At 42.7% G+C, this 25,556-nt stretch overlaps 1 protein-coding gene across 1 annotated transcript in view; it reads right to left on the bottom strand.

Moving 5' to 3' along the window:
• The window catches only part of ec (ubiquitin specific peptidase echinus), an 86,580-nt gene extending 77,648 nt beyond the window's left edge, over positions 1 to 8,932 (bottom strand). The window contains exon 1 of the mRNA XM_022846916.2: positions 8,261 to 8,932. The gene's annotated coding sequence lies outside the window, so the exon portion shown is untranslated. The remainder of the gene's footprint in view (positions 1 to 8,260) is intronic.
• Between the last annotated feature and the right edge of the window lie 16,624 nt (positions 8,933 to 25,556).

Here is a 25,556-nt window from a genome sequence, read left to right as displayed (position 1 = left end):
ACACGATGTGTGTCATAGAAATCTGTCGAGCACTGATATCACCTTAATCGATCCTATTATGTCCGATAATATACACAATTCGCGTGTATAATTATACATCATCGAAATGAAATAATAGTACTGAATGAGATGATATGGGTGTCCTACAGGCTTCTGTGGTGCCTATTATGTGCCTGTGAATATGTACGTATTGCAGACTAATAAGAAAATGTTTTATAGATGTAAATCGAACACAACAAGAACCATAGAAACCACAATCTAAGACGATACCGGCTCGAATCAAGATCGAATTACTAATGATCAATCAGCAAAGTGGCCCACACGGAATATAAATAATAATGGTAAGAATAATTAGAGGAAGCTAATTTTCGCTGTCTGCCCGTTTGTCCGTCATCGAACTGGGATCGGCAATTTTCAGACGTCTGCGACCCCTTGCCTTCGTTGGAAAGACATCGATAAAAATCTACTTAGGAAGTTTAGGAGCATTTCGTCGACAAACATAAACACACACACACATACATGCATACATAATATGACGGCTGCAACTCAATGACGGAGTAGCCTGTGTGTTCGTTGACTATTCATTGTCGTACATAGTCCCTACTATGTGCGGAATCACATCGCAGATTCAATGATGTTACAAATAACGGAACGCTACTAGGTGTCTCGGAAGGTTTTCGGTCAGCGGCTACTGGGCTACAGTCAGTTTTCGAACTGAATACAGAAAACGTTGTGAATGCCGCCCCGCGAGACGTCTGTAGATTCACCGCCTGTTGCGCTAGTAAATATATCTTTAGATGTTTACTGCCGTGACTGTAAACATAGTAAGTAGCGTCGTTTACTTCGTTATTGAAAGCGTCAGCTAGAGTAGTTTGTTTCGATAGCAAAACTGATGCGTGGTTAGATATTAGAACACGACAGTCGACAGGTAGCACCGATGACGAGCTATCGAGGCCACCGGCCCTCAACGATGTGACGCGTTGTTAAGCTAATTGTCATCAAATTTGCCTGCCTGCCTGCCTGCCTGCCTGTCTGTCCTGGACGCTTACCACAGGTATCAATGAAATGAATCGTGATACACACATATTTTATCTGTGCTGATATATCCGTGTGAAATGAACTAGATCAGTCCAACCGATGAATGGATTGACAAGTATCACCGAGTTTTGTCTTGCTGCCCGGCACCTGTGAATACGCGTCCCCTTTCCCGTATTTTCATCCCCAGTATTTTTTTGTTCCCCCCACTAGACATTGATGTCACCAGGTGATAGGCTCGAAGTTGAAGATAAAAGCGAAATCGTTGTGTAAGCTGTCTAACTGCCAACCATGATCTGTAGTAGCATCCGTTGCGTGTTCAGCACGTATTTACAAGATGGCCTTGTGGCAACGATTTCGTTTTTGTCGCTGGTTTGCCGGTTACTCTACTACGCCCAACCGTCTATCCAGGCCCTAATCGACCTCTTTTGAAATGTCTTGGCAAATGATAGCTTGTTGCGGTTGAACCCTGAGCCTGACAAAAGGCCCACGGCATTCAGATGCGCTTTTAGGCACGTGGCGTTCGGCATTGTTCATCATTCGCCAAAAGACTCTCGCCGAAATGCTCGTATTGTTGTGATTTACCAATGATGCTGATGCTGCTGCTGTTTCCTACAAAAATGCCACCCGCCGTGCATTCTCATGTGTATAATCTGCACGTACATACATACTGCCATATGAATTGTAATATTTGCAAAAGATACGGGATATCCTTATTACGGTCACCTTTCAGAGACCACTTCAGACACAGTAACGATAACGCCGTGTTTAGTTGCAATGGCCGTAAGCAATCCTAGTGTGTATGAGCGCTGATTGTACAATTGCCTTACAAACGCCTTCAAAAAACGCACACGATGAAGGCACTAACAATCATAATAAGTAAGCGATAATTGTTGTTGATGATGACGATAACGCTTTCCTTACCTTATACGGTATCTGTCTACTTCTCTGCGTACGATTCGTTGGCCAATTTTTGTTTACAGGTTTACTCACGTCCTGCTACTATGAGAGCAACTATAAGGCAAACAAAAGGGGCAAGTCTATGTCGAGCTAGCTGATTAATATTATAGCATAATACAGACCGTCGGAATTTTCAAAATCGTTGCATCGCACCACAGCCTAACTCTGACTATTGCGGTTTGTGTGTTCGATATTCACGTTGGGCCAGTTTGGGCTATGTTGAAACGAAAGGCGTAATCGATTGTCGATGTAGCACAAAAGGTACACGCCCAAGCGAACTAAGCCCGGTGTTCACGCGGCCGTGGCCGCACCGTTTTACTGGATCATAAAATAGGCAAACTGGTTGGATGGCTAACCTTTGTGGAAGGAACCCCAGTTTTCTTCCATGTTCGTTCATAGCTGGTGATGTTAATGGTAATTATTATCAAAAGGATAATGATTTATCGACATAATCCTGTAGCCTCACACTTGATCTACCTATAGGGCCCACCATCGCCAGCTGGAGTTACCATTTTAGCTGGCGGCAATGGCGACACTCTCATAGGCCGCGAACAGTTTGCTTAACACAGAGCAAAAATAGCGCATGGAATAATCCCCTACCAAACCAACGCAAACAGATTCGACTACTGACGCAGCGATACTCTCAAGGCACGACGCTGACAGCTATACAAAGTGACCCTTAAATATTTATACAACGGATCTGCGCTTATTATAAACAAGCAAGCAAGCATACGGTCTAGTACACGAGGCAGACGACGGTCAGCACAACATAATTCGTTTTCCCGTCCTTAGTTTTCTGCTCTTTTGGCTACGGAAGCTTGGCCATCAATATTATCATGAGTGGCAGCTAAGAGAAAAACGTTGTGAAAGTAGCGCCGGTCTCTAACGGGAACGACGGGTGTGATCTAGAAGTAGGAATATGAACGTCAAGCCAACCAAAATGTTTTGGTTGCTGCTTTCGAAACTGCCGTCATGGGTGACTCACAGGCGGTTTCGTAAGCGATAGGTATATACGAAAGGACAACAAAAACCGAAAAGGTTCTATAGACCTGATTCGACTCATTGCTGGATGCTTAAGCGTTACGCTAAGGCTAAAGCTCGATCTTCTCAAGTTTGACTCGACTATTGAGACGCACCACTCTATCGATGACTATGGCTACAACATGAAGTTATGAGGCGTTTGTTGTTCTCTATGACCTATGGCACAGTCGTACGCGTAAACTGCTTTGCCATTCTGAGTTTTAAATTCTCTAAACGAAATGCATCTCCTCGCCTCACGTCTCACTCGTTCGACCAACTTTGCCATTCGTTCTGCTGCAAAGAATGACCTGCTGTGCCTCTTATGTCTTCTTACCTGTTCCATTTATGTTCGGTGCGTACGTTCTTTACAGGTGGAACAGGAAGCAGTTTGGGGCTCTGGTTCTGTGAAAGTATACATATGCGATTCTTAGTGCTGAATTTATTAACTTTGCTTGCTTGGGTCCACTTGCATCTTTGCGATGACCGACGCAAGAAAGCGAGAGCGCCAGTTGGCTAAAGACACGAGTTGTAAATGGCAGCAGATCCACTGACAGCCCGGGTCGTTCGTTCGCAAATAAACAGTTTCCTATCTGGCGCTTTTTTTTTGACAAACGTCTATTAGCACATAGTTTACTATAGGACATTTTCAATCGCAATATCCAGCTATAGGGCCCGGTGCACTATACCATTTAGCACGGTTACCCATGTGTTCGGAACGTAAATCCGATACCTGCCGGTTTGTCCTTTTTTCGTTGTTTGCCGTACGCCCCCGCCGCCCTACGAGAGATAACTAACTTTTTGCAATTCAGCAGCTGTTTCATCTAGGTAAACGAATCGATTTCTACATAGAATTTGTCGCATTTAACCACACGCTACATCCGTGTCACCACTACAAAACAGCAGCTACCGCTGGTCTTCCCGTTACTAGCAGCGCTATCATCCTATTACGCTGTAAAGGCGACGTTGTAGTGTTTCTTTATTAGTATTAGAAGACTAAATGCTTCGTGGTTTCTTTGCGTTCTCGTCCCCCGAGGTTACCTCCTACATGTAATTTTTTACATTGAAAGTCAGCGTCGTTGTCACCTGTTTCTTTTTACCATTCTCTCACATATCGCATTCTCTACCGACCTACGACCAAATAAGAAAAATCAACATAACCAAAGCCCGATGAAGCTGGCCGCAGTAGCGCAATGAATAGTCGAAATGGATCGACAGCAGTGAGAGCCTGTTGCTTGACAATGGTCAAGCAGTTAGTTGGCATGTACACTTGTATACCGACGCCATTAATGAAAGCTACACTGTGCCAGCTATGTGGCCAAGCGAAGCGTCCCGAAACAGGACTGCGCTGTTTGATGTTGGGACTGCTAGGTCGGTCTTCTGATGTAGGAGCAGTAGGCGGTATTAGCTACTGTGGTATTCGGCACCGCTATCGAGCGGAAATCAAGAGTGGGTTCTGACCCCTTGTTCTGACATTCGTTCCCCCTTTTGCTTGGCTGGCGCGGTTGAGTCGTTACCCGCAGCTTTTGGTAAGTTCGTTATGATGGAAAACAGCACCGATCCGTCTGTATCTCTGCGTCTCTCGCTATCCAAATGTGCATACGCAAGAAACAAAGGTCGAAACCTAACATCAAGTTATCACTATCATATGATGCTGATAATGTAGGCAAGAAGAATGACGCAAAACGAAAAAAAAAAAAAGATGACACATATAGTATGAATAAACGAATTGTGGGAAACAGTAAAACGTCACGCAACGCGGCATACCAGATGCGAAAAGATGAGCCCTAACTTTTAAACAGATGCCCGAAGAAGCCATTGACGGCACTCCGCGCCGATAGCTCCAGGTCCCAATCCTACCTGATCTTTAGCTGGCGCAGAATGTTCGTTGTCAGCATGCTGTGGTAATAATCACATCATGATAGGCATCCGGCAAATGTAGGCTTAATTTATTTCAATTACGGGAGATCAGTAGCAATTTTTCGCCAGATTCTATATAGTGTACGTATGTGTATGAAAGCTAACGTGAACCATTTTACGAGCAGCAATTGAACTCGTTGATCAACATATAGCGTTTCCTTCAAAGCTGCAGCAAAACGTAAATCATTTGACTTCATAGACGCCGTTCGTTTCTGCTCATCCCTTCAGCAACAAATCAATTATGGCAGCAGCAGGTGTCAATACGGCGTGTGGTAAGACTTTCACTCTTCGAGTAACGTCAGTTGTCACAATCGTTTAGAGCTCTCTACGTTTGCTGTTTACGATCTCAACATCGTACGAACATCAGATGGAACCTAAAACATCGTGTAAAGACAGAAATATATGGTGATTCATTCTCCAAATTGACAATTTTCCCCTGTCTCTATCCTATGTTCATACTTGACGTGCACGTATCTATTCTACTAGGCTTTGTCTTACTAGGGTCGGCATTACAATATCATTTTACGTTAGTCTCGTGTAAATGGGTTTCTCTGTCTGTCTAAGGCCAGCAGACGTCTCGCATGCTCCGGTATGGATTTCGCATGCGTCAACTTCCATTTAGCAGCAGATGTTTTGCATACAACACCGTCATTGCTATCGTCGCACCATGATCCCCGGACACATGGGGGACGTCGATGCGTCAGATATCCGATGAGCTTAAACGCTCGATTCGGATCTCGGCGAAAACACACGACTCTTAAGTATAATAGCGCAATGAGCAGCGCAGGAACGAATAACTGCAGCAAAGGGATTTGCTTTCTTTTAGAAATGACAACATTGGATCTCTTCTATGCACAATTACTTCTTATTTCTTTATCAGCGAGGAGGAGAGAGTACGATCGGCTGGTCTCTACAATATCCGCGCCCTCTGTACCGTAGTAGTGGCGGCAGATCAAAAAATGCAATTTATTAGTTCTGCGTTGTTTCTATCTTCGTCATCATTGTCGTCGCGTGGCTGAACCGCCTAAATGGTGAACCGCAAAAACCCGGCTCATGCTGTGTTACGTTCATATCGCGTCTTCTACGATCTTTGGTCATCACTTGGACATTGCGTCTACACTACTTCGTACCGCAACACGGCAAGCACGTAAAGTGTAAAGACTTACTACAATGTTATAAGAGCGACCACGTTTGTCTGATGAACGGCACTGCGGTATCAGCTAGACGTACATGCGCATATGTTATAAACGTCTGAGGCTGTACACGCTTTTCGAAGCCTCAAACAACATCGATTGTGCGCTAGCTTGGCGTGTTCTAACAGGCCGCACAAGGAACAGATGAAAGAAGTCGAATGTCGCAACGGCGAGAGGAAATTACTCTGAATTTTTTGCTTGATTAATTCAGTGGTAATAGCTAATTGACTTACAACGGGATGGTAAATTGTGTATTATCGTAAGAACCGCATTGAAGGGTTGCAAAGTTTGACAGTAAATAGTAGTCGGAGTAATTGAACGATACGATATCTACAGAGTAGATACGGTTTCACCACATAGGGAAATGGTGGTTAACAACGTCGCCGCAGATGAGGTACTTTCTTTAGTGGCGTCACCTAATTAGCCGTAACGTCAACGTTACAATTTCAGACTTACGGACGTTATGGTCTTCGCTGTTGCATCTGTTGGCCTGTTGCTGTCCTTTTGCTGGTCACGCATAAACAGCTTTTTCCTCGTTCGTTTTCTAATAGCTTTTTTCAGCTATTCAATGGCAAAGCAACTACAGATAGCCACGAGTATGGCCTCTGTGACAAACAGTCGCCAAAGTGATAGCCAGTGTCTTTGACACCGGCGCCATTAGCGACGGCGCCGATTGGCGTGTGGCTATCGACGACGGTTGCTCGCCGGCTACACGTACCAGTGGTTAAATTGTGTCGCTTGGATCTACATTTATCTAATTGTAACAACAACAATTCATTTGCTTGTTTTGCTAACACTTCAATAACAATAGGTTTAGTTAAATTCTGTAGGCGGCCTGTCTGTGGTGACTTTTAGCGTCGACGCCATCAGACGTTGCCACTATTAACTATTAATACTCCCGTTGCTACAAGTATTTTTAGCACTTCTGCTCAAACTGTTGCAGTGGTGCTGCCATTCAATTGTCGTAACTTGTAAGTTCCTTGGGCTGCGGTTGCTACTGTCGAATTGTTTTCGTTTGTCGGCCGAAGATTTCATTGAATGCTAGTTGACTGGCGCTAGCTTCGGTCGTCAGCGTCAATTCATGGCGACCTCTGGCTATCGTAGCGGTGCTAACTCGTATAGACGTAGTAGTCAGGAGGAAGAGCGGGTCGGAGTCGTTGGTCGTTCAATATGGAGAACGAAAGAAAGAAACAAGCCATAGCTGAAGCGCATCTGCTGCGAAGGAAAGAAGTAAGAGAAGGAGAGAGGGTACGAGAAGCCGACAAGAAAAGGTTTTTCTTGTCGTTTGGCCAACGAGAAGCGCTTCAATGGTGCCGGCTGATGGCGCCCTGATTGCGTCTGTCGACTGCGAGCTTCGATGGTCTAGCGAGCAGCCCGACGATCAACGACCGCTTTCAGGTGCTATCGCTTTTTCTATCGATCGCTGATGTTCGCCAACAAAATAAATACAGCAGCCATTACTAGAGCAGATGGAACGAGAGCCAGCTTGCTGGCTCCTAGGTGAATCCGATACCAGAATGGTGTTAGGTAGTACCTCGGCAAGGATTGGCGTCGGAGCGCGGAATACGGACCGTGTAGTATGGGTTATGTCGTCGTATACGATCGAACGCATTGCGGCCCCGCAAGAGGAGGCGGCGAAGAGTTAACCGATTGAAAAACGATATGCCACTCTTCCCGACTATACTATTATTTCACTCCAGTTAAGCCATCTTTGCCCTCATACCCTACTTGCTATCGAAGTTACTTGCTGTAGTTGTTGTATGCTAAATATGAGGGCTTCCTTGTACTAAGTCTATACTTGTCCGACTGGACTTGAGAAATGAGATGAATAAAGTGGGAAACACTGCAGGCTGTATTCGTTTGTATACAACTGCAGATGTTGGATAGCATACGACCTAAGACGTCGAACGTTGCGGCCGGGACATTTGTATCGGGCTTCAGCAGTGACCGACATTCTGTCAGAACATAGGCGCATATCCATCGACGTACATTTTTTTTGAAGGACACGCAAACATCCCCTTTACAGACAAAATTTACTTAGAAGGCTCAGCGTTTGCCTCATAGCCATATACAGACAAACGTTCTAATCGTTGCCAAACACTACGCTCATCTTATCAGCTTCTACATAGACCTACCATGGAATCCAGTTCGAGAAAGCCAGCGGTCGCTTGGCCAATGACGACAATAAATGTCTATATATCCAGAGAGGGCACACTGTACCACTGCACACTTCACAGAAGTAGTAGTTGAGGAAATATCCACGCACAAGCGTCACAATACAGTCTCAGCGCGCTGTCCCTTGTTTTTGCACAAAATACTTATTTCTTACGTATTTCCCATAGACGGTCGCACATAGCTCATAGAGTCCAGCAGCATTCGCAATGGCGAAACTTATACACCAACTAGAAATGCGCTGCACTCGACGATTCCCAGAGATAAAACACAGCAAAGCAGACGTATGCTGTTGCGACGAACACCTGCTCAGGTTGTTGCTATGTATTCGAGCAATCGAATAATACCTACAGCATAAAACAGTATTACTCTGATTAATATAGCCAGTAAACAGCAATGTGAATTTGTTGTTGTTGTTGTTGTTGTTGCTGTGCTGCTGCCAGGCGCCGATAGCCGAAGAACGTTAGCGCACAGTCTTCGTTGCCTCTCGGCCGTCAGACTGCACCACCTATTAATCTAGCTAACAGAGCTAGCGCACAAAGCAAAGAGCTCGCAGGCTCACGCAGAAGACTGACGCGCTCTCCCCGCCGTTTGAATCAGTTCTGACAGGAGTGATTCGCGCCAAAATTTTTCACTCACCGCTCGGGTCACTTGGTCTCTCCCATTCGCAGAGCGCCGCCACAGTTGCCATAACCATTTCGTCCACGATCACGGTGGTGCCGCTGCGTTCGCTAATGCTCGTGCTCGCCATCGTGAACGATCACAGCGTCGCCTGGCGGTAGTCGCCAGTGGCAGAAGCCGCTTTAACTGTTGCAATAGCGGCAAGGAAAAACAACGTCGTGCTCTTTTTAAGCTGTTGACGATCCGCCATCCAGCGCACACTATTCGGATGGCACACAGTCAGGAGACAGACTCGTATACCATGTGCAGAGAAACTTTGGCTGACTTCGGTTCAACTCTTAATTTTTTGATTGTCTCATATAGGTAGAAGAAAAAAAAACACGAATGATAGCTGGCCGTGGTCACCATTGTTAGGGTTGGCAGAAGACCAGCAGACAGAAGCAGGGCTGAACGGATAGCGCCGTCTTAGGAAACTGTTGCTGGCAGTGGCTGTCGCCTGTCGCTTGTTTTGATCGACGTCCTTTGCTCCTTGGGGTTGTGCTGTCGGCTGTTGAACCCAGTTTGCCGAGAAAGAGACTCACACCGTTCATACGACAGGTGGTTGTAACGGCCATTGTCGACTGCCACTGAGTCCGCTGGCCGTGCGCTCAGTGATTGCTGCTACTGCCGCTGCTGTTGCATGCCGGGCGCATGTGCGTACAGTCGTTATATGGTGTCCATAATGGCCGGCTGGACTGCTTAAGGCCAATAGTAGGAACGAGTAGCTCAGACGCTTCTAACGGCTGTTGCTCGCCGACAGATGGGCTTAAATATTTACAAAATTTTTTATTGGTCAGCAGCACGAACACCGACAGTAAGAGAGAAACAAAAGGTTCATATATAAATGAAAAAGCCTTCGCCATTACGGTGAGTACTCGTTGGAACTGCTCATAATCGTGATTCTACCCCAGCTCCCGCAACCTCCACTTGATTCGATCCTGTCTGTTCCGTCTAACTTAACGTAACAGACAAACTTCATCTAGGAGGTAAACAATATTTGTTCTGAATTTCCGCATGTCCATTGTGAGCAGTTTGCCGGTTACCGTGATTTGTACATGTTTAGAACTAGTTAGGTTCTCAGTATCAATTATAGGCCAGGAAGGCTAAGCATATTACCTCGGAGCTTTCAGAAGAAGAGCTGTTACAGTTAATCGCAAGTCGCTCAGAAGCTATATTGATTCCTTTCAATTTTCCATCTCTGTTCGCTTTCTTATAATAACTTCCAAAATGGTCGGACCGGAGTGCTAAAGTTCTCCTGAGCAAACCACTCTTTGACGATTTCTCGCCTTAGCAGCACTTGACGTGCTAAAGTTACTACTATAGTTTTTATAGTCCAGCGTCCTCTAAGGTTCTTTGGCACGTCAGCGCGGTAGCCCCGTAGGCGGGAGCTTCAAACTTTTCTATTTTAGTGTAACTTGTTATGTAATTTCAAGTATTTTTGCCTATTTGCCGATCAAATGCCATGATCCCAGGTTCTGTCGCAATCGAGATCTACCGTTCTCTCCCACATCTAACTCATCAATTTCTTCACCGTTCTTCCTTTTAGAGTTTCCTTCTCAGTCCGCCCATTTCTAGCCAATTGTTGTTCTTGTTGAAGATGTACCGAACGGCGCTCATCACTTCTGTGAGCGTTAATTCAGTGATTCCCACGAAATGTAATCCATTTACGTATGTTTAACATTGTCTTTAGCATGTCGACGACGGTACCTTCTTAGGTGTAGGTAACTGTGAAACTTCGTATGTTCGGTTACGAACTGCGTCATATAATAAGTCCCCTCTAAGTCCCTTATAATAGATAATCAATTGTTAACAACTATCCGAAGGATGTTCCTGGAGCAAACAAAACTGAAGCCTTAAGTAGAATAATTTATTCGCCGTCTGACATGAGGAACGTTCCGACGTGAGGAACTCCTGTAGCACGGAGGCTATCGAAAGTCGGGATGCAAGTTCTCGTGTTGCCGTATTTGCCTTCGCCAGCGCCTGTCAAATACCTTTCATTGCATTCAGTTTTTCAATTTCCCCAATTTCTTTGTCGTTCACGGAAAACCTCATCGCCAGCACATCTAAAGCCCTTCAATTTTGGCTGGGCATTAGGCCAGACTGTTATATATCATTTACCCAAACTTTAATCAGCACTTTGTTGGCCTGCGTTATAGATCCGCAGTAGCTGAATTGTTAGCTGCGTGGTCTTAATGATAGGCAAGTCGTCAGCATTTGCAGCCTTATACGTGTCCAGCGGGAGGTTCCTGAGACTAAAGATATTGTCGTAGGCAAGATTCCTACTAACGGGCCTAATATGGAACCGTTGGGTAACCCTCGCAATCAGCAGAAAACTCAACACCTGAGTCCAGGCAGTTCGACCTAAGTGAACCTTTTTTCCTCCAAGCAATTTAAAAACTGTCTTTCACGGAAAGCTACTAGAACCGTTTTTGCCGACTAATCCTCTGTGGAACCTGCTGATGACCTATACATTTGAAGCAATACGATTTATAGACAATGCTTTCGGAAACCGTATTGGGCATGTTACATAAGACTGTGCTCCTTAGCAAAACCTTGTACTTGTGTCTCGACTATAGATTCCATTTGCTTAGTCCGAGTCTGCAGAGGGCAAATGAGCCTGTAGAAGTTCGTCTGCCTTCGGAGTTAGAACAACTTCCGCTCTTTTTCAAACTTTGGAATATCTCTCTCTTTTGAAACTCTCGTAACATCTTCAACCTCTAAGAGGAAAATTCCTCAAAAAGAAGTTTGACAGTCTTCACCGAAATGCTGTCATCCATCTACCAACACAGCCTGAATGTTTCCAGGCAGTACTGATACATGGACAAGTATCGATCTCCCAAAGGTTTGGTGGGCAAAGAACCATTTCTTTATTTATTCCTGCTCTTTCCTAGTCCAATTGGACGATTTTGCTTTTCATCTTCCCATGAGTCGTCTTATGCGGGTAGCCCGTGAAGCTCCATTGACTATTTCCAGAAGCTCATTCTAGCGTGTCTCCTAACTCTTGCTGAGCGCAAATATTAGAGCCTTCTTCTGTGGCTAAAAAAGGACCAGCTTTTAGTAGCAATACATCTGTGCCTTTGTTCGTTTCATCCTTCGGCGTATCGTGATACGATCCTGTCGAGCTAGGTTGATCTCGTTTCTGAAGATGTTTCTGACGCTGAAGACGTCGTTGCCCTCTGGGTTAAATTCAGGATACTGCTGCTTCCACACAACTCCTTGCTAGGAGGATTTGAATATCAAGGACACCTTTTGGATGATCCTCTTCTCCTGGCGTATTCTTGAAAGCGTTTTTGAATACACCGCCACGTCGTAATTTAAGTCATAATGGCCGCTCAAACACTCTCGGACTAGTCCAGATGTTAACTTCCACGTTGTTCTCAATAGAGGGATAATCGCTCTGGATCTCTTCATCGTGGAAAACTCGTCATTCGGTACTTCTGGTAACGAATGCAGACCAGCCAAACTATCAGGTGAAGTTCATTCCCGTTTCGCTAAAAGGTAGCGATGTCTCTATTGTTGAGGGTTACAAGATAATTGGTGGTCATTCATTCCATCGACATTTGTCGACTTTAATTCGTCTTTCGGGTTCTCCACACCTTCACGTGCCAAAGAATCCGGAAAAGTTACCTGCAGTGTCCAACAATTTCGTATTAAAGCCATTTACGCAGGAGAATCTCAAGGTCCTCAGTCGAGCTGGACTACTACTATGGCGCAAATAAAAACGTCTAATACCTTGCAAATTTAGTCATAATAAACCCACGCGAGATTCTTTCTGTAGCATTCGAGTCAGCCAACTAATTAATTGCTAATTACAGCTATATATATATATATATATATATACACCTTGCCATTTTCAACCGATTTCCTTTCCCTTTAAGTTTCGAAACCGGACTTGGCATCTACCAGCCGTGTGATATGGAACAAAGCATATGCAGCTTTTCTTCACTTGCAATCCAGCTGGATAACCTTAGCTAACTTACCACATGGGTTACACTGTAGGGGAATACGTGTTTTTGTGTGGGGCTACCACTGGGGCGGAGCCATCCTAATTTACTTGAAATTCGCCGGCAGTCTCCTAATCGTGTTCTCTCTGGTTGTCCTGCAGAATCGACCTTTGGAGATCCATAGCTGTCGCCTGAGCACTTTCGATTTAAGTATTACGAAACGCCTACCTGCGTCTATTTGTGATTGAAACAGAAGACAGGCAGCCGAGTTTGGTGCACGTAGCTTTTTAGTGTAGTAACGCAACCCTTTGCCATATGACAAAGGATCTCACATATGTGGCGCCTATGTCCCTCAATCGCTTCATTTTGCCAATTTCTAACCGTGTGTTTGATCTTTTGACAACAAAAAGCATATTCAAAAAAGCGAATATTAGAATCAGCTTATGAGTAGCCCCTTGGCTATGAACAAGTTCGAAAATCGAACCAACGAGTTACGAGTAGCTCCTCGTATGGTCGAAGCATACCATACCGCTATATCCGGCTGCTGGTTCACGCCGTTTTCTCTGTGAGGTCCTAAATAATAACTTGTTCGTTATTCTTTCAGATTCGTTTGAACTGCAGCTTCCCTTCCGTTATAACAGCCTTGAAGAATGGGGTCAGGTCTTGAGTAGACAATCAATCCGTTGATTGTCTACTCAAGACCTGACTGTTGGGCTGGTGTGCATTTTTCACTGCTGTAGCCTTTTTAGTGTGTTTTGACTAAAATTACACTGTTTTTTTCCTGTTTTGCGGTGACAGTGTCTCTCAATTTTTACAAATGTCTTGTCATGTTTGCCAGCCGTAACAGCTAGCTTTAGCTTAAGGTTTCTGGCAACACATTGCAAAATTTTCCTTTGACCTATCTTTTCTTTCTCATTTATCCACTAGCAAGGTAAAATTCATCTCCCAACAGATTGTCTTTACCTTATGGCTGCTTCTAGTGATTCTTCAATAAGACTATTTGCTTTGACTTCTCTTTTGGTAAGTGAAGAGCTTGCCCAATCAGACCCAAAATCCTGGCAGTTCCTTTTTACCTCTATCTTGTATTCCACCTAATAGTGACCTTGCCTACCTTCTCTGCGGGCTCACCATTCAATCCGTGGAAGTAGGTCGACATTACCTTCCACGTTGTGCCTTGAACGTCGTTTTCTTTGGCTTCAAAGAGCTCCTTTGTGACCATACTAGCCCTCAGTCGGTTTTTGCATAAGTCCACTGCAGCCATTCCATACCTGCAAAATCAACAACATTTTCATTTGTTTTGCGTGCCGTGATTAACCCCACACATTTTCTGCTCTAATATTTTCCGTGGATATCTAGGTACTTATCTTCTTCTCGTGTTCCTTTCCGACTCTTCGCTTTCTAGAGTCGGTTAGGCGATCTAATCTCTACTTCTAATTGAGTGATTCACTTTTCGATGTTCTCATCAACCATTCTTATCTTTTTGACGATTCGATGCTTTTCCATCATAAAATCCTGCATTAGTTTAATCAGGACAGTAGCTTTAAGAATACAAGGTGGTACTGCGGTGCGAGTTTTGTCATCTTGTCTTTTTACAGCAAATGAGCTATCGCCGGTCGTAGTAGGAAAGCTAATTGTTTCGCTGCTTCCCTACCGAGTACTTCGGTTGAGACCGGCTTCATCGAGTAGTTTCTGGTTCTTTTCGCCACTTGCTTTTTTCCCCAGTCTTCGTAGGCTTCCTAAATATGTTAGACTGTTTCACTGCCCAATTGTTCTGTCCAGGCTAGTGCATTGTTCACAGCTACAGATCTGTCATTCACCTGCGCCCAGCAACAGCCAAAGACTACGTAGCCCAAGTAGGCAAAGTCCCCCCGCAGTGGCCTCTGTAACCTAGCAGAAAAAAAAGGCTAGAAACCCAATGGGCTCGTTAACCTGTAATTTAAGACCACCTGTTACAATATCTTCCGTCGAGATGCGCCGAGGTTTCACCTACTACTGCCGTTCAACATCGCCTCAAACGGTTGGCTTCAAGCACGATGCAGAATGTATCTAGAAGAGGTTTCGAACCTAAACCGATTTTTTTATTTTATAGAAGTATGTGCTAATGAACTTACGCAGAACTTGGAAACCGTATAAGTGCCTAGAGAGATATGTTTTCATTAGACCTCCGACTTTCAAAACACATCGTATTCAAGTACGGTACATGTCTTAGATTGCAGGTAAGTTGTTATATATTCTCTATGTTGACCTCAATGATTTAACGCTCAATTGCTGTGGTAAGTACAAGTTTTCATACGTCTTCGGCAAAGTTGGGCAGACCTGTTTAAAACATTAAACTAGACCATTCTCATTATCGGGGAACTTATAGGGGATTTGTCCACCAACATTAGATATTTTTTTATTTATACTTATTGTCTTATGAATCTTTTCCCCGTGCTCTTATCATTTCACTGGGAAACACTCACTGAACGTGAAGCTCTTTTGACTCTACGATGTTATGGGACCCTTGTTCAGTGTGAATTAAGATTAAATTCGCCAAAGCATATTTACGTTGGTAGGGAAGATAACTGCAAAACATCTGTCATCGACTAGCTCCATTGTCTTGCTACAGCCAACTATATACTGTACACGAACAACTATCTAGAGAAATAGAGCTATTAAATACTAATATGCTGCTGCAAGTTTCAGCTGTTAGGTAAATGCGAATGAAATTATCACGAGCAGGTTATGTTAGATAATATATGAAAAATATATTGTCAAAATCAATATTTGCAGATCCAGTTGTTGAATCGCAGTAGAGTACAATGACTAAAAAACAGATACTGCCGGTAGTATTGAATTAGATATGAAAATATGAGATTATATTCCCTTAATTATCCTATTGTGTTTGGCAGGTTTTTTTGTTTTCACTACTATATGAAGTCTGCGGAGTAAAGTGGGCTGGAACCGCTGATGTACCCATACATGGACTAGCGTGAACCCTAGAAGAGGATAGATCAAATATGCTTCGTAGAAGACTTACGTACATACATATGTACACATATACGTATATTTAAAAGATTGCTAAATATATCGATACATTTGTCTCGTAGACTAGGGCAGGATCTTCGACCGCCGAACACGAAGAACCTCAGTGGAACCTGTGCCTACGTACATTGATTGAGTAACTGGAACATCGAGCAACAACTTGCGTTTATCAATTTCAATGTTCGACGGACGACGGGCGATAAAGTAACGTGAGACGACCTTATATGAGTAGATAGAAATGACCCATCATAAGCAAATTTCCAAAAATAGTATTACTCCTTTCGGCGTCCTTTCTTAATGCACCCTGGCATTATATATGATTAGTATATGACAATGACTAGATTTATTTTCTCTGTCAAAATAATGTTGAATTGTTTTTTATTTTCCTGAAAATTCTCTTTTGTCTTCATTCTGTTAAATTGTGTGCGATACACACAGCGTCGTCTAGCGTTCTAATTTGGCCTACCTGTTGAAATGGATTCTCTTGTGCCTTTTTTCGCTTTCCACTCACGTGTCTTAGCCGCGTTTGTTGCGATGGACAGTTCCAAATTTGCCTCTTCTTAAATAATTTTTTGATAGAATAGCTTTCTGAGTGAAGTTTCAAGATCAGAGCGTAAGCGTGTCTCAAGTCGGAATCCTCTTCAGATTCGTACGAATCTAAGCAAACTGTATTTATACACTCTGCAACGTTTTGATCAGAAGTCGTTTACACATTGATTACGTTAACGATTATTGTGAAGGGCGTCTACGTATAAGTTGCTGTGCAGAGGCTAATTACGTATTTCTGCTTCTAGATGTGTCACAATTCACAGGGGAATCTCAATTTTTTATATCATCGTCAACACTTTGTTTTGATGCTGGAATTATCATAGTTTCACTCTGTTAGCCATATATATATATATATATTATATTATATATGTTATTCAGAACACCACGCTGACGATGGGGAGGGACTCGTGACTTAGGTAAACCAGAAAAGGCATTTTAGTGCGGTCCAGTTCGAGTCTCTTTCAACGGATAGAATCACTCCGCCTTGAGTGACGTCGTATGCATAGGTCGTCTTATCCATTTAACATTTTCTATTGGTAACTACGATAGGTTAATTCTACAGAGGGTGTTATCTATCGATTGCCTAAGGCTGGCACAGAAATCCACTTCTTGCACCTTAAACTTTCAGTGGAACAACTAGTTCGCTCCGCAGCTTTGTCTATGTGTTCAAAGCATTTTGAAATGTTCCGGCGTCGTTCTTCGCGCGAACACCTCAATCTTTCACGTTTTACGTACGGTGCCCCATTACATGTTCCATTAGAGAACCGGCTGATAATATGAAACGAGCTGCTTGAACGTTTTATATTTCGACCAACTTCGTGATATACACATACGGAGAGTTTTTCCGTGTTGCTTTATTATTTATCAGTCATTTTGTGACATGACAGTGTCATCACAACTCTGATCAGCTATTAATAAATAGTTCAGTGTCGATATGTTCTCTATCGTATGTCTTTAGCCCGTCTAATCCGATTTTTACTCTTAGCATATGCTATGCATCACTCTATATGTCTAAAAGTCATATAGCAATTTGTATGATCGATTCCGGCATTCAGCACAGAACGTCTGACCACTTAGACATATCGTGTCCAAGGTTCTTGTGAAAAAGAAATGCATTGGAGAATCGTTCGATAACCATAACTGTTGTGACTAGCGTTGTTCAAGGTCAGAAAATGTTATTAGTTAACACAAGTTGGTCCAAGTTCAACTACTCATACGTCTATCAAAATGTTAGGCACGTGTGATGTCTGACGACTACATGATGAACGGTAATCGACAATATAGGGCCCACCCTATCAGCAAATAACTTATGCCGAATTTAGTATTAAACTTACTGTAAAAACTACATCTTTTTCCAACCAATAACAAACGGTTCTACAATATCTATAAGCATTTAGTACGGAGTCATTTTGAAGCAATAAACGCACTTTACAAACTGAAAAAATGATAAACAGACGTCTTCTTGATGTGAATCCTTATTAGCTGCCAGTTGTACTTCAAACGCTAGCCTATTCGATTGTTACTTAAGGCGTATGGAACCATGTATCTGTGCTAACAGAACTGGTTAAAACCGATAAGTTACGTTAATGATGATTCCATGCTATGCTGTTCTATTGACTTGTTCTAGGAAGCAACGAAAACGGTGTTTTTTGCTTTTCTCTCTGGATTTTTTGTCTGCTGGTGGTAAAGTGTTAGACACCGTTGGAAAGCTCTTTTCCTAGACGGAGGTTGGAAATCTGGTGAAACAGTTCTAGATACGCGTGGTGTGGAGGAAGACACCCCTATAGTTAAAAGGAGAACTAACAGGTGCTTCGGGGTGTTTAAGTAAGGAACTTCCGACCTGAATAGCGCGTCTCAGTGGACTCTGCATATCCTACGATGACTGCGTTGAACAACTCTTGAGAGAAAATAACTGCTGGATAAGTCCATATCTATTAGCTACGAAAAGCGTATCTCTTATGTCAGTTTCGTAGTGTTTTAAAACAGGCGAGAAATTGCGAGCTAATTTTCCTTTTATCGGACATATCCATCTTTGAGGTCCGAGGTCAAAGTAGGATTCTGTACCCTCCGTCGATTGCGACTATGACGCTTGGTAGAACGACATTTTTTAACAGTATATTACATGCAATCATCAAGAAACGAGGGAAAACAACGGACAGAAGCTGCCAAATGACTAATACACAGTTTATTTCGACTTGTCATTATCTCTAACCAAAACAGCAGATTATTACGATGGTATTGAAGATTCAAGTTGAAGTTTGATAATCTGAATTGCTTCACTTTGTTTTTTTACATGCGGAACACACGGAGCTCTGAGGCGAGAGAAATACAAGTGGACATATTTCGATATGAAAAGTACTTAGCAGAAGTACCAAATTCTATTATATCTCGTCTTCGTGGCTCCGAGTGCAACATTCTCTAACATTATCTTTATACCATATATGGTATATTGGTTATTTCCCTATGTTCATGCATGTTGGATACTGATCGTGTTTCGGCGTAAGACTGTGCGCCATCGACACACTGATTCGATCTGGGTTTAACTGCTTCGCTATTGGACCCTTCTATTCTATAGTTTCGTGATCGTTGATAAGGGTGCACCACACAGCGTAAAACGAGCGCTATATACACTAATGTAAAACTGTTAACTTTCTATCGCTATACCATGATTGGAGCTTAGCTAAATGTGTGGACCGTCACATGTCAGTAATGTTTCCTCATCATGCTTGCGCACAAATATAGTACGTATGCTAAGCAATACACGTTCACGTAAATAATGCTTTCGTAATAAATATCTCGTTTCGTTAATATTTGTATAGTATTTGTTATACTGACTTGATACGAACGGTAATTGAGAGCCGGTGGAACTGAAGGGTCACATTCAATGACAGTTCTCTTAATGGATTACCTCCCATTCTCGTATCTCGGCAGAGCCAACAATATTTTCTATCGAAAAAAAAATAAGTACGTTATATGTAGATCTATGAAACTCAAAAGGTAATACCTGTTTTTATTGCGTTCCCTCCTTTCTTTGTCGGTGAACTGCGTCGAACGATCGTAAAACTTTCAAGTATTTCTGGTTCTACAAAACAATATATTTCTTCGTTTTGAACGCTCTATATTCGGAATCCCCGAAGTAAGGTGATGATGCTATTATCTTTGATCACATCAGGGATCCATCCAGGAGACTGGAAGCCCGCCTTGGGAGACCAAGCAAGTCCGATTGCTGCAGTATAAAGTTTTCGAGTCATAATTTGATTCGTTCTTTCTGTCGAGGGAAGAGGCAATAGCATCTTCTGGACGTCCTCGCTTGAAATGATGGCCTATGATTCCAACGTTGTAGGATAAATCCAAAATACAACGCCCAGCAACGATATGATAACACTTCACCAATGCTATGATAACACGAACGCATGAAGTAATCGTTCCTCATCCAGCGATAAACACTGGTTCGTAACTAATAGAATTTTGCTTATGAATTTATTGTGAATACATTATTTATATACATTACACAGGCCATCTTGTATCATTTACAAATTGCAAAACTTGTTACTCATTCATAAATTTGAAGCAATTGCTAATGTATGATTGCAAGTCTTAATAAATATGCAATGGGTCAACGAAAATGGCGATTATGTTTCTCTTCAAAAATTTGAATATTGTAAAGGCAGATAGGATGGTCGTATTAGTAACCTTTTCGACAGGCACCCGCCCGAAGCAGGTCAGGTATAGTTTCCTAGAAATGGCTATTCAAATGCAACAGCAGATAATAAAATTATGCTACTAACGCTTGTGGGTTAAGTTCCTGAACAGTTCCCGAATACTGAACTAGCACACGAACGCGTCGAACTGCCATGGCCGTATTCCTATTGGCAACGCAATAACAGAACGCGCAAAAACGGTATATTCAATGCGCATAAATAGCAGCAAAAGTCAATCGATGGCCTTGTGGGTCTGCTTATTAAGCTCTCCCTCAAGAGATCTTCTCGTTTACTTTGAGTGATATAGTTATATCACATGATTAGATAACAGTAATCGGGGCTAACATAAGCGCTCCTTTATCTAGCTTTATATAATGAATTCATGTTCCTGCTGACCCTGAAAACCGAATATCATTTCGTCAGTGATACAGACATGGATACACACACGTGAGGCAGTCCATTAAGCCATACAAAGCGAGGGCACATGGTGGTTAGCATTGCAGCTGTCGAAGATTCGGTCCCGCAGATGTTTGATTTTACGCGCTAGCTAATACTGTTAGGCCAGCTATCCTTATGTTGCAAGCACGATATGCCTTTTTGTTATTTAGCAGAATCTAGCTTATGTCTCGCCCATATTAAATAGCATCGTATATGTAGAGAAAACAGATGGTGCCGTACTGTACGATATATCTGCGATATAGAAATGTAATGCCTCCCCCATATGGTGTCACTGACTTGCCCCACAGGACGTTTTGGGATAAGACTGAAGGATTGTTGGTCGTATAGGTAGGATCCGTATTTTCAACGAAAGAATTAATGATAATTGAACGTGTTGATTACTCATAAACATTGATTTCTTATGTAAAAGCTGTCATTTCCAGTTGTATCGGGGGCAGAGAAGAGGCCGCAAATGTTGCTGAGAAATGAATTTTTAAACTTTTTTAAAAATCCGTATTTTTTCGTGATTCTTTTAAGAGGGGGAGGACGATTGAAGAACTGTAAACTTGTGAGAATTAAAACGAAGATATATATATACGTTGGAAGAAAACAAACATATCTTATGGCTAGGACCTTTCACGTGAGATTACCGTGGACGACTGATCTTACCAAAATTTGTCACTTGGGGTATTTTTTTTCAGATCCTTAGAGAAATGTCGAATATGTTAAGTGGTTTCTCGGCCTTTATTGCATGCTTTACTACTGCCTACTGACAAAGATGATTTTACGGCGATTCACCATTGTTCACTAACCTTTAAGGTGCACAATTGTTTTTTGAACTTTGTAATTTACGCATACGGAACGCATACGGAAAACCGTTCCGAGCAACTACACCCTGCGACTCAGTGCGATGGCTTAAACAGTCAAGTCTCTGATTGAGAAAAAAACAGGTTCACTGCTTTCAATTGCGCTATGGTAAAAAAAAAGCTGTTATTATTATTAGTTCCCTCTGCTATACTCCCTATATTATGTGGCATGTACATAAGACAAGTTGACACTAATAGGTCGTAAGAGCGTTGTACGTTGGCTGGCAAGTTTACGTTACTGTATTATTCTTTGGTTCTCCTTTCTTGGTAATGAATAAAGAGATCCAGCTGATTAAATTTAATAAATAATAAGCATAAGACAACCTTCTAGGCAAGGAAGCCATAATACTTTCTGTCCAACATGTGCCCGAATAAGCCCAAGTTTACCGCCTAGATTTATGTCGAGGATCAATGCAGTTTCAAAAAAAAGCAGCTGTGCAATTAAAAGTTAGGTTCCAGGCCATATGGACAAATGAGATTTGAAGAATGGCGGCTGATAAACTTAAGTTCAAAACAAAGGTGATAATCTATTCCCTAAAAAAGCTGTATCCACAGCACAAGAATAATTTTTACCGAAATCGACGACATACGTAAACTTAATTTTCCGGAGCACCTTAGACTAATCTGAAATTACTCTCTACGTTGCGTCACCTTTTCACTGACTTCAGCAGGCTAGTGCACTGTGCGGTTTTAGAGGTTATACTTATCATCGTCGCGGTGATAACCTGATAACCACCGTTGTCTCTATTTCCAGTATTTTTTTAAGATGTATTGTTTGCTAAAGATGCGAAACAAAGCAACAAACAAAATTTCCTTCTGCCTTCTGTTGCATGTACTAAAGCAATTTGGGACAGATTGTTGGTCTTTTTGCTTGGTAAGAGGGCAAATCAATAACCCGATAAAAGCTAAGTAAGTTGGTTTCGATCCCTTCCCCGTTTCTGCTGTGCTACTACATCGTCAACCACCTACGTATAAAGCCAGCGCCTGCACCAGCACCAGTCTAGCTTTATCTGTCTACATATATCGTAAACAGGTCTTACAGCCATATAGTTTCTCCCATCGCCCTGTCAGCCTCAGATCGGTTTGGTCTTTCTTTCTTCGGTTATTTCTTGCTTCCCAGTCTCTGACCTTTCTATGTTTCGAGTTCTACATTCGGTATCGCCGCTAAGCATTCGATCAGATGGCTAGACCACAACGTGCCCCTAAGATTAGCAGGCAAAAACGTTGCCTACTAAGCTACAACGGGGATTCCCAATCTCTGACCTAGCTAGAATTACTTGACCAAATTTACCGCATCGGCCCCTTTTAGCTTTCGAGTGTTGATACTTGTAGCTATTTGGTACGTGTTTTTTTATCCTAAAGGGTCATCTCAAAAGGCCTATTTAGCCAGCAGAAATTGTCGATTGTTATGATTAAGAGCATCCGCTGGTGACAGCAACGCTGCAACGATGTTCCAAAATGTGGTAGGCTTCATAAGGTAGCAATTGTGGAGGATCAGTGGTGCCATAGTCTGGCATACTATGATTTCCAAATGCGTTCTGCGTCTCTCTCTGCCTGAACCTCGCAATAAATAAGACAAAGGCAGCAAAATGTTCCTCTAGGCTCTAAGGCCGTGCCAATTTAACTGAGTGCCTGCCAGTCCCAAATGCAACTGCTTTCACTATACAATATCCGTTTGTGAAAGGGTACCCACTTAAGTTCACTCACTTCATATTCCTTCTGCATTTTCCCTATTGGTAGAAAGCCAGTAAAGACGCACGTAGCCAGTCGACCAAAGCGCTACTCACACGATGCACCAACCAGACCCAGTGGCAGTAGTGTCCGGTGTGCGGGCTTCATCCGGCTTCCGGCCGGCCCGACGAATGTTGCATGCTTTCTTGCCCTCAACGACGCATGTCAACAAGAGCATGAATACTATCGTATAGGAACAGATGGGGGCCGGTCATAGGAACGGTCTTGTCGACGTGGCAACGTGGGTGCCAGCGCTGCTAATAACGATGTAATAGTAGACATGTAGTAATGCGACGAAGAAGCGACGGCAAACAAGGTAGTCAGTCATCGGTTAATGGAGGAGCATCGATAAGTGACCATTTGACCTTTATCACGCTAAAAGAGCGCGCACCAATATATTCTTCTGTAAGATACTTTTGCATATGGGGTCGCTACCCGGGCCGAGCCCACGGCGATTTCCTAGATCGCCGTATCAACCCGACATGGCTTTATGCCAAGCAGTGTCTGCCCATTCTATCGCTTGCCAAATAGAGCATTGGCAATGGCGTAGACGAGGTCATTGCTACATCAGAGAGATATAAACTTCCCGAGTAGGCCATAAGCCATTTCGTTCTTTTCTGATATTTTCGTACGTAGTAGGGTGCAGCGAATACCACTCTCGTAGTCTTGAGCAATACAGTCGATCTGGAATTCTGGTATTTCCCTTCTTCTTGTCCACAAGCAAAATCGGTGCCTATCTTTTGTTTTTTATGCTGTCGCCCCTATTTATTGTTACTGTTTTTGCTTTGGCGATTGTTGCTGTCGTTACGATTGGTATTGCCATTTGATGTTGGGTGTTGCCATTGAAAACCGTGATGGCTGTAGTAGGCATGAGTACTATGCCGCACGAGTGGAGCAATATTTTCACTCTATATTAAAGATATATTAAAACAGTAATAATCTCATTATAATTAGCGAGATTGGCACACGGCATGGGCGAACACACGCATTTGTTATCGGGAATTAATGAAGTGTCGATGCTGACCGTTACAGACGCGATCATGTTGCTTTTATCTATTCTACCGAAAGGTGACCATGGTGACTAAAGTAGGTTTCTTGGTGAGCATTAAAGAAAAGACGTCCGCTGTTATCGTCTACTCACTGATACCTTGTTAGGACAAACCAAAACGTATTACATGACCCGTCGTATAGATTACTTATCATCGTACCAGCATAAGTAAAATCTGCAGGGGTCTGTCAAGGAGGCTTCGAGCTTAACGAGCCATTTACAAAGCAAACATGAAGCTATAAACGACTGACAATTAAGAAATCCGCAAACGACAAGGTTTATTTAAAGTCTGACCTTGAAGCGGACACTTTTGGTTATGACTGCTCTGCTTTTCAGATTATTTTCCATAGAAATGTGCTCCAGAACTGAACATGGAGAAAATCAAATTTTTCATCCATAAATGATAAGCTGAGTACCCTATTTCTGACGTTTTCTAATTGTCACATTCTATCACTTTCTGTCACATTCTAATTGTCACACACAGCTTCTCTAAGTCAACGCTTCCTTGCAAAACCTTCAAGTCGTAAACCTGCTATGAAAAATCTCTGTTCCGGTCGGAGTAGGTAAAATGTAGTATTGAGGAACCCGAGCTTCAAGAAAAATTATAATTTTCTATTTATCACAACCTATTTTTTTACTATTTTCGGTATCTGAACATTAGTATGCTGTATAATTAAGACCTCAGCGAGTTATTAAGAGCGAGCGGGAGTTTCGACTGTTTTTATAATAAATATCTCAAAAGCGCCCTCTGGATGAAAAGACGCCAGGGCTCGCTGATTAAACTCCGCTAACGACATGTAATGTAATTAGGTGAAAGGAAATATACGAAATTTTTCAACACGAATCTTGTCAGCCTGTCGTGTCAAGTCCAGATTATCGCTATTCACACATTGACGTACGAGATAACAGAGACAGAAGTTTCAAAGGTGTCTACAAGGACAACTAGCGAAAGGCACAGGGTACTGTAGTGAGGGCCGCAAGGCATGCTTGCGGATCACAGCAAGCTGTCTTGTTAGAACGGTTAAATAAAAATTAGTTTATTAGGAATATAAGGATGCAATCACTGTTTTGCTTCGAGTAATCAATGCGTACAACTTTACACCGTGCTCACAAATGAGCTACAAAGAATTCTAAGGACATCATTCGCTTAAGTTAATTTAGCATTGGAATATGTCCACCTTTCCCAATAGCTCATAGCTAAGTACAAATCAGTTTTCTACAAGTACAAATAATATCGTTGGGGTTACGAAACGTTTGCGAACAAAGTGCGGCCCATTCATGAGCCTGGCTGGAAAGAG

This window comes from Varroa jacobsoni, unplaced genomic scaffold (genome assembly GCF_002532875.2).
Source record: "Varroa jacobsoni isolate VJ856 unplaced genomic scaffold, vjacob_1.0 scaffold_1262, whole genome shotgun sequence".
NCBI lineage: Eukaryota > Metazoa > Arthropoda > Arachnida > Mesostigmata > Varroidae > Varroa > Varroa jacobsoni.
This window is presented reverse-complemented; position numbering and strand designations above follow the sequence as displayed.